Below are 8857 nucleotides of genomic sequence, written 5' to 3' on the forward strand. Positions count from 1 at the left end.
CCACTATTGGGTGGGATGGGGTGGATCCATGTTCTTGCATGTTGCCTAGGTAATTAAAATGTTATTTTAATAGAAAAAGTATTATTATAATGAAAGACCAAGTATTAAATAAAAGGGAGTAAATAGAAAATAAAGAGGACCATAGTAAATAATTTTTTTTAAGGTGCATGGCATGTGATTGTGTGAGGTCAGCAATTGGCACCTGGCGATGTGGTGACAAACCATGGCCTTAAGGGGAACATCCTGGGCAAGGGAACTCAAGGTCCAATATTATTGTGTGTGTGTGTGAGAGAGAGCATCAATGTTTCTATGGCATCATAGCATGAGCATGGCTAATATTGTTCTAGAGAGAGAGAGAGAGAGAGTGAGCATCAATGTTTGGGAGAGAGAGGCATCAATGTTTGAGAGACATAGAGAGAAGCATCAATGTTTTTATGAGTGCTATCAAATTCGCTTCGTTTTGGTTGAAGAGGCCGAAGCTTTTGTGTTTTAAGCATAAATCGAAGCGAAAAGAAGCACTTTGCTGTCGCTTCGCTTCAGGCTGCTTTGATCAGATTCAAGTCTCTTCGGGTTTGCTTTGATCAGAAAGAAATATCTATACAAAAGTATTATTTTTTTAATTTTTTTTAATTATAAATTTTCATTATTTTTATATGTAAATATCTAACTTATTTATATTAAATTAGAAAAAAATGTTTAAATTTTTTTTCAAAATTAACCGAAACACTGAATTGCTTTATTTTTCTCACCAAACTGAAAAAAACTTCAAAGTGAATCCGACATTGCATCATAGCATGAGTACGGCTAATGGTATGCTCCATTGATGTATACATCAATTGAAAATGTCCACTTGCTTGTGCAATATCGCACGTCCCTTGAAATTTAGAGAGAGAGAAGAGAGAGAGAGAGATGCCCTTTTTTTACTTTGAAGCTGGATTACTTTTGCTCTAGGAATGAGTGCATGTCATTCGAGTGTTACGTTATTTTCCGATTGATAAAAGGAGCTCATTGGTACCACATTTACGCCAAAAGGGCTCCGATAGTGGTTAGGGATGGCAACGGGTTAGGTCTAATTAGACCCGGGCCTGGACCCAGACTCAAATAGTATTTGGGTTTAAGTTTCCAATAGTTGGATCCATACTTATACCTATCGGGTCACGGGTCTATCATGTCAGTTTTCAGGTTTATTGCCGCTCTCACTATGAGTTTTTTTTTTTTTTAATCTTTTTTTTATCATCATATATGTATATTATTGACAACAAGATCACAATCATCCACCATTAAATTGCAAGACATTTGATTTGTTGTTTAATAGCTAAAGATAACTACGAGTTCTTATTGTATGTGATCCTTAATACACCCAAATAAATAGGGTTTGAAGTATTTTATCTCCAATAATTTACGGATATAGGTTGCATCTAACTGGACTTGGACCCAACCGGCCGGATCCAAATGTTGAACCTATACCCAAACTCATGCCAGATACACCTAACATGTCCAAGTCCAGATCCAGTGCCACCCCCAATGGTGATCTTACACTATATTGTGGACGTTTGAAAAAGAGATCGACTTAGAGGAGGAAAAATGGAGAGAGAGAGAGAGATTTGGCTTACTTACATGAGGAAATATGGACCCTTGTAGAGGGAGAGGGAGAGGGAGAGGGAGAGTGATTTACATTATGGCATCCTTGTAGCGAGAGAGAGAGAGAGATAGAGAAAGATTTACATGTACAAACAGGATCCAAGTAGAATGAGAGAGAGAGAGAGAGGTTTAGATGTACAAACATGGTATCCCAGTAGAACGAAAAGGCACGCGTGCCTTAGGATAGTCCCCCTACTCAAACCCTAGCCTTAGGCCAGAGGTGGCAGCCATGGCTATGGGAACTGTAGCCCCCTTTTGTTTTTTAGGGCATGGTTCATGGGGTGCCTTGTCCATTTGCTGGTGTCCTTGTGTCTTCTTTGTCCATGCATGATTGCTGGTATACAACCACTGTTGTGACTGTGGGGTATAGACAACCCTTAAAGTTAGAGAGAGAGGGGGTCATTACTTCCTTTCCAACAAATAGTGGGCGTATTCTTTTTAATTGTTTTGTGACTTTTGTGGCCGTTGGGAAAGATGGATACACCAAAAGAAAGAGCCAGAACACTTGGGCTAATCTTTTGACAACATTTTCCTTTCTTGTTATTGGTTATGTTTTTCTTTTTGCGAACTTATGTTAGGTTTCTATTTTTCTTTAATATTTTTACATAATATAAATTGCCGATCCGTTCGTTATTATTAGGAAAAATTATAGAAACCCCCTATTTGTACTTTTCGACATTAACCCATACTAGTACAACATGACGCCTAACATTTGTCGGTCTAGCACAAAAATGTGCGGACTAGCTCTTTACAAGTTGGGCCAACCAGTCACATTTAGACTGCTTCTATTTATGCTAGTCCGGCAAAAAAAAAATGTGCCAGACCGACTTAGAGAGAGACCTGTTCTATTCTCATGTTGTGCTAGACCAACTTATAGAGAGTAAGTCATAAACAGGGTAAAAGAGGTTATTTTGGTTAAAAAATTGTCTAATTTTTATATTTGAGGGTAGTCGAAAAAAATATTTGAGATTAATAATAGAAAAATGGTTTGATAGGGCTGCAACCATATTAAAAAAAAATAAAGCCTCATTTCATAACTCATCATAAACTGCAATTCAAATATTGGAAAACCTTTAAATCAATCATCTCATCTTGAATATTATGGTTGTGAAAAAAAATTAAGATTTCAAGCTCTAAAAGTAATGTGTATTGTAACAAATTATCAAGACTATCTATTTCACCCTAAAAATAAGTGTTAACATATCTACATGATCTATACCATATTTTGAGTATCAAATTTCATTGTTGGTATCAAAAATTGATTTTAGAGCACCGAAAGTGAATTTCGGATGAGGGTTTGATAGGAGGCTTTATTTTGTTTTCATAATTCCTATGCCTTAGAAAATCTTCATCCTCAATATAATATCAAAAGTGTCAGGATGAGGATGTCTAGAAAGTATAAATTGGGGGATAACCATAAATTTTCTGCATGATTATGATTATTATTATTATTATTATTATTATGATTATTATTATTATTATTATTATTATTATTATTATTATTATTATTATTATGAAAAATATATGGAAAGGTATAAAACGAGACCAATTACTTTTGGTACAAGGTGGTCATAATTAATCTTGACCATTGGATGTGAAATTGGATGGCTGTATATATTCTATTGACCAAGCTCAAACTTCAAAAGAAATTTTTTCGAACTTTACAACACACCCAAGCTATTAGATTTCATATCATATGATTGCAAGTAATTATAAACTTATTATATCAAAGGTAAATGGTCTCGAAATATACAATCCCAAAATATATAATAAGACAATTTATTTTCAGTACATGGAGTTTACAACCACCTCTTATCGTTAAACGCATAGTCATGCGGCAGAGTGTGTCACCGGCTATATTGAGCTAGGATTAGACCATCTAGTTAGGACTGATTGTCAACTTCTTGTCTTCTGGTATACCATCCCCCATCATCATCATCACTTGAGTCCTCCTAACCAAGTTAAAAAATAACGGGGAATTTACTTGGATCAACAGTCGGAAAGTCAAATATTTCGTCAGTACTCCTGGCAAACATCTATGGAGATTTACCTTTTGAATAGAGGGGCTAACATTTGAAGTCGTCATAAACGCAAACTAGTCAAGATGTTGATATTTCCAGCCGTGTCTTTAGGTGTACGAAAAAAGGAAAAAAAAAACAAAAACGTTTCACTTAGGGTTAAGAATTTAGCAGTTTGGATTGGAAACCCGAATTTCAGATCTTATTGCATTTAGGGTTAAGAATTTAGCAGTTTGGATTGGAAACCCGAATTTCATACCTTATTGCATTTAGGTATGGATCAAAGATTTGGATCTAAATAATAATGTGCGAACCTTTGATATACCTGGGTTCATCTATTGTTGTAGGACAGCTGGCATACTTCGGGGAGTGAATCAACAGTCTACTCCAATTCCAAAGATCATGTGTAAGAGGAAAATGTAGAAGTAATCTACACTTTTATTTTCCTGCAAACACAGTTGACAAACATTTGTTAAGATGAACCTTCTTCTTCTTAGGTTGGAAAATTATTTTGGCATGCCACCAAAAGGAACAACTGTATATTTAAAGGGACAAGGAATTTTCAGGTTTTGGATAAATTTGGGTTATGCAGTCATCATATAGGAATTTATAGCGAGATTTAACCTTGAAATCACCCGCTGGATTCAGGTCCCAAATTATGGAGTCATCTTTATTGGGGCATAAGAAAACCTTTGCAGCAACTCTATGAGTGTTTAGAATTCATGAATGAAGCTGTCTGACATCCTCCTATACTTGTAACTAATAAGAGCTTTCCCTCTCAACTCTTTCATTGAGGTTGATGGATTGATAACTTTAGAGAAGAGCTCAGGAAGAAAATATCGAAAGGCAGAATTTTCAAGCTATTTGTCGAACCAAAACGAGGTTTGATCTCCTCTTCCCACAACTTTGCGACAATGGCGATGGTAAATAGGCCTATAGTAATCGATACCTTTCTAGGTGCTAGACAGTGATGCTTTAGATCTAGGGTTCTTAATCAAACCGTAAAGTACATCCATTTCATATTTCTCTCCCTCACACCCTTTTGCTGTAAATAAAACTACCACCGCCATTTGTTAGCAAACTAGTATTTGTTAGTTTCAAATTTTTGATCCCCAAACCATCTTTTATCAATTGGAAAAAGTTTATATAAGGTTGCAACCTTACTTCTACAACTATGGATACACCACAAAAATTCATAAGAAAAGGTAGTTTTAATGTTGAAAAACCTTTTGACTGATTATCTCGACATCGATATGTATGACCATGAAAATAAAAAGATTTTAAGTCTAAAAAATAGTGTTTTTTACAACATATTATCTACACCGTCCATTTTCAAGATTTTCATATGTTTATAGATCTATTTGATTTTAACCATTTTTTAAATTTAAATTTTTATAATTAGAAATAAAAATAGATTTTGAGATAATCCTAAAAAAATTTTACATCAAAATTATATACCATGATAATATTTGAAGGTGCATCTTACCTCTACAGCTACGGATGCATCCGTATGCCAATTGCACCCTTATCAATTTGAGCTTTTTCATTCCTCCAACGTCTCCCCATGATGTCATCTGATTGTTTCACAACTATTTTGGACATGTGAAACAGGGACATGAGGTAGACTAGCAAATTGGATAAGGTAGACTTTATCAAGTGGCTCTTACCCCAAAAGAAAGTAATTTTGATTTTCAAAAATCAAGTTTTCTAGTAAATCTCTCCACAGTAAGATTCCAAATAAATCTAAGAGGATTACCAGCAACCAGGGGCATCCCTAAGTACTTACAAAGCAAACTGCCCATCCCATAACCAATAATTTCTGCCAACTACTAGACTCTCTCTTCTTTATAGCCAATGCCAATAAGATTAGTTTTCCCAAATTTAACTTAAGGTCAGTAGCTACCTCCATACAATTGAGAAAGACCCACAAATTCTTTATTTCCCTTTCATCAAGGTTATAAAAGATCATCATATTCTCTACATATTAGAGGTGAGATGCCATCAATCCTTTGTTGCCTATACTGATTCTAGAGATCAGTCACTTCTTGACCATTGAGTTGAGCATGACACTAAAGCTTTCTGCCACCACCAAAGTATAAGTATATAGCAATAATGGTCACCTTGGAGGATCCTTCTAGAAGCGTGAAAATAACTTATTGGCTTTCCCATTAAACAGAATTGAGAAATGAGTTGATGAAACGCAGCCTTGAATCTAAAGTATCCATCTAGGTCTAAAGCCTATTTGTTCCATAATGTCGTAGAGAACTTGTCAATCAACTTAATCATATGCTTTCTCAAAGACAACTTTGCATATCAGCCTAGGCTTTTGGCCTCTTATTCAAGAGTGATTGTATTCCTTGACAATTAGAATATTGTCTGTAATTTGCCTGCCTTTCAAGAAAGCAAATTGCGGCTTGCTAATAACCAAATGAAGAACCTCTCTTAATCTGTTAGCAAAGATTTTAGCGATAATTTTGTAAAGACTACCCAAATGAATGATGGTATAATGTCATTTACATCATCTATTACAATCGTTTTGGGTATGAGATCAATAAAAGTCGAATTTGTAGTTTTATTGATTTTACCTCTATTGAAAAATTCATCCATCATAAGCAATAGATCATTCTTAAGAATGTCCCAAATTTTTTGAAAAAAAACTAACCAGAATATATCCGGGCTGGGCACTTTTTCTCTACCTAATCCAAAAATAACTTCTTTATTTTCATCTAAATCAAATTTACGTTCCAACCAATGGGCTTTATCAGATGAAAGTTCATTGAATGTAATTAAATCTATTGAAATAAATTGTCTCATATCAGCCATTTGGAAATGATCAGGCAAAGCCTTCTCCAATAACATCTAGATCATAACATTCCACTCCATTAACTCTAAGTTTCTGAATCGAGTTTCCACTCTTTTTGAAATTTTCTATAGCATGAAAGAACGTAGCGTGGTATTGCGGTCTTCTTCTTTTAATCACTTAATTATTGATCTTTGTCTATGTGCACCTCTTCCAGATTCAACAAATCACGTAAAGAAGCAAAAAGATTGCATTTTTCTCGTATTTGCTGTTCAGATAGGGCATAACGTGAAAACTCATGTTCATCTAACTCTTAAATCAAAGTTTTTGTGGACTGGATTTTGGATTGGAGACTTCCCCAGGATTCATTCTTCCATTTAACAATCCTCTCCTTGAGCATTTCTAACTTTGAAGACAATTGGTGGCCGACCCATTCTTCCACAGTATTAGTTTGTCAGAACTCTTTCACCACTTTTATAAACTAACAGACAATCAAGTTAATTCCATTCTGAATGGGTACAGACCATACATCATACCATTAGAATTGAGCAGCAAAGGAGCACAATGTGATGCCACTGTAGAAACAATCCTGACATTAAGCTTCGGGAATTAATTAAGAAAAGTAGTAGTTGCCAAAAACCTGTATAACCGAGATAGAAAGGTCAGACCAAGTATAAATTTCCCCGCATAATGGAGTATCTAACAAGTCATGTTGATAAATAAAATTATCAAATCGCTGCATGCATGGAGTAATTCTAGGATAAATAGATGATTCACTAGGCCAGCGTAAAATGTTAAAATCACCCCAATATACCAAGGCACATTAAAATAATTTGTCAAAGCAGAAAGCTCTTCAAAAAATATAATTATTTCATCAGCACGATTTGGACAATAAATATTTGTGAAACATTATTGAAAGTTATCTAAAGGACCTGAGAACAAAATAGAAACATGTATGTCATTGATAACAAAATTGGATCCCTTTGTACTTCGAGGATCCCAAATAACCCACAATCCACCTTCAAAGCATTATCATTGGAACCAACAAAGTCCATGGGTCTTCTACCCCAGACTTCCTTAGCTGTCTGAAATTTAGGGCCTCCATCTTAGTATCCTGTACAATCAAAATGTTAGGTTTTCATTCCTGATCAAGAACGGGACATCCCTTTTCCTTCCATCGCTATTGAGGCCCCGAAACATTCCAGTAAACACTTTCATTAAGAGATATAGCCCCTACTGTGTTTGGTGGTCTTTGAAGGACTGGCAAACTCAATAGTACAAGGTTCAGAGGCAGCACGCCCTTTGGCTTCAACATTGATTCTACCATAATTACAAAATTGTCCAACCCACTCTGAACATGACCCTTGAGCTTTGATTTCTTCAATTTCAATCATCCTTTATCTATGTCCAGGTCCTACTTACGCGCTTTAAGAAGGGCTTCTATTATGGAATCCAGAGACTCATCAAACCGTGAGTTCATGGCATCAAGCACTTGCCCCACCTCCATCAGATGTAAGATTAGAGGCTACTTCAATTGAGCCTCATCAACAATTTCCTCATTATTCTCTTCTGGTACACGAACACTGAGCGGAGCCACTATCAAGGGCTCATGCATCTCCTGATTCAAATTTTCCTCCTCCTCCCTCTCCGTTGCTTCCAAAGGCATAACATTCGGGTTGCCTTCTGGCAGCACTTCCTCATCGGAATCCGACAATAGTCTGTCCTCTTTTTTGGTTTCACTGGCATCCACCTCATAAACAAGGACCGGTGGCTTGCAAAGACCAGCTTTCTTGGGTGTTTTAGCCATTTTCAGCGGTTTAGATGCAATCAAGAGCCGGCATTGCGGTTAAAAACCATCGGAGTTCTTAAGAGCCAACAATGTCATGAATGGGTCATTTGGCTCCCTGTATATCCAAACCCAGATTTTGAATCATAACCTTGTGTAAGCCAAACCCTGATTATACCAAAACCTGGTCATAGTTGTTTAAAAAGCCTCTGCATGGAACCTTGGTCATACAAATTTCATGTTTGGGTCATCTATTTGTATACCGTGGGTGTGTTAAATCTATATTGAAGAATGAGAATCTATTAAAAAAAATTTAGACATTTCAGAATTTAGCTATTATTTCTTTTTTAAATAAAATTAAAAAGGGCTATGCCATCAAATAGGGAATTAAAAGAATCATGAGGAGGGTATATAAAGCAAAAAACACTACATAAACAGTGGAAAACAAATCCAAAAAGTCAATAATTCATAAACAAAAATATACAGTCGAAAAGGAAATTTAAGAAGAAGTAATGGGGGGTTTAATTGCAGTTGAGAATGGGTTTGTAGAAATAAAAGAAAAGATTCTAAAAAGACAGTGATAATGCATTTACAGAAATAAAGAAAAGTTGA

This window comes from Amborella trichopoda, chromosome 4, assembly GCF_054954075.1.
Source record: "Amborella trichopoda isolate Santa Cruz 75 chromosome 4, AtrichopodaSantaCruz75HAP2 v2.0, whole genome shotgun sequence".
Lineage (NCBI taxonomy): Eukaryota > Viridiplantae > Streptophyta > Magnoliopsida > Amborellales > Amborellaceae > Amborella > Amborella trichopoda.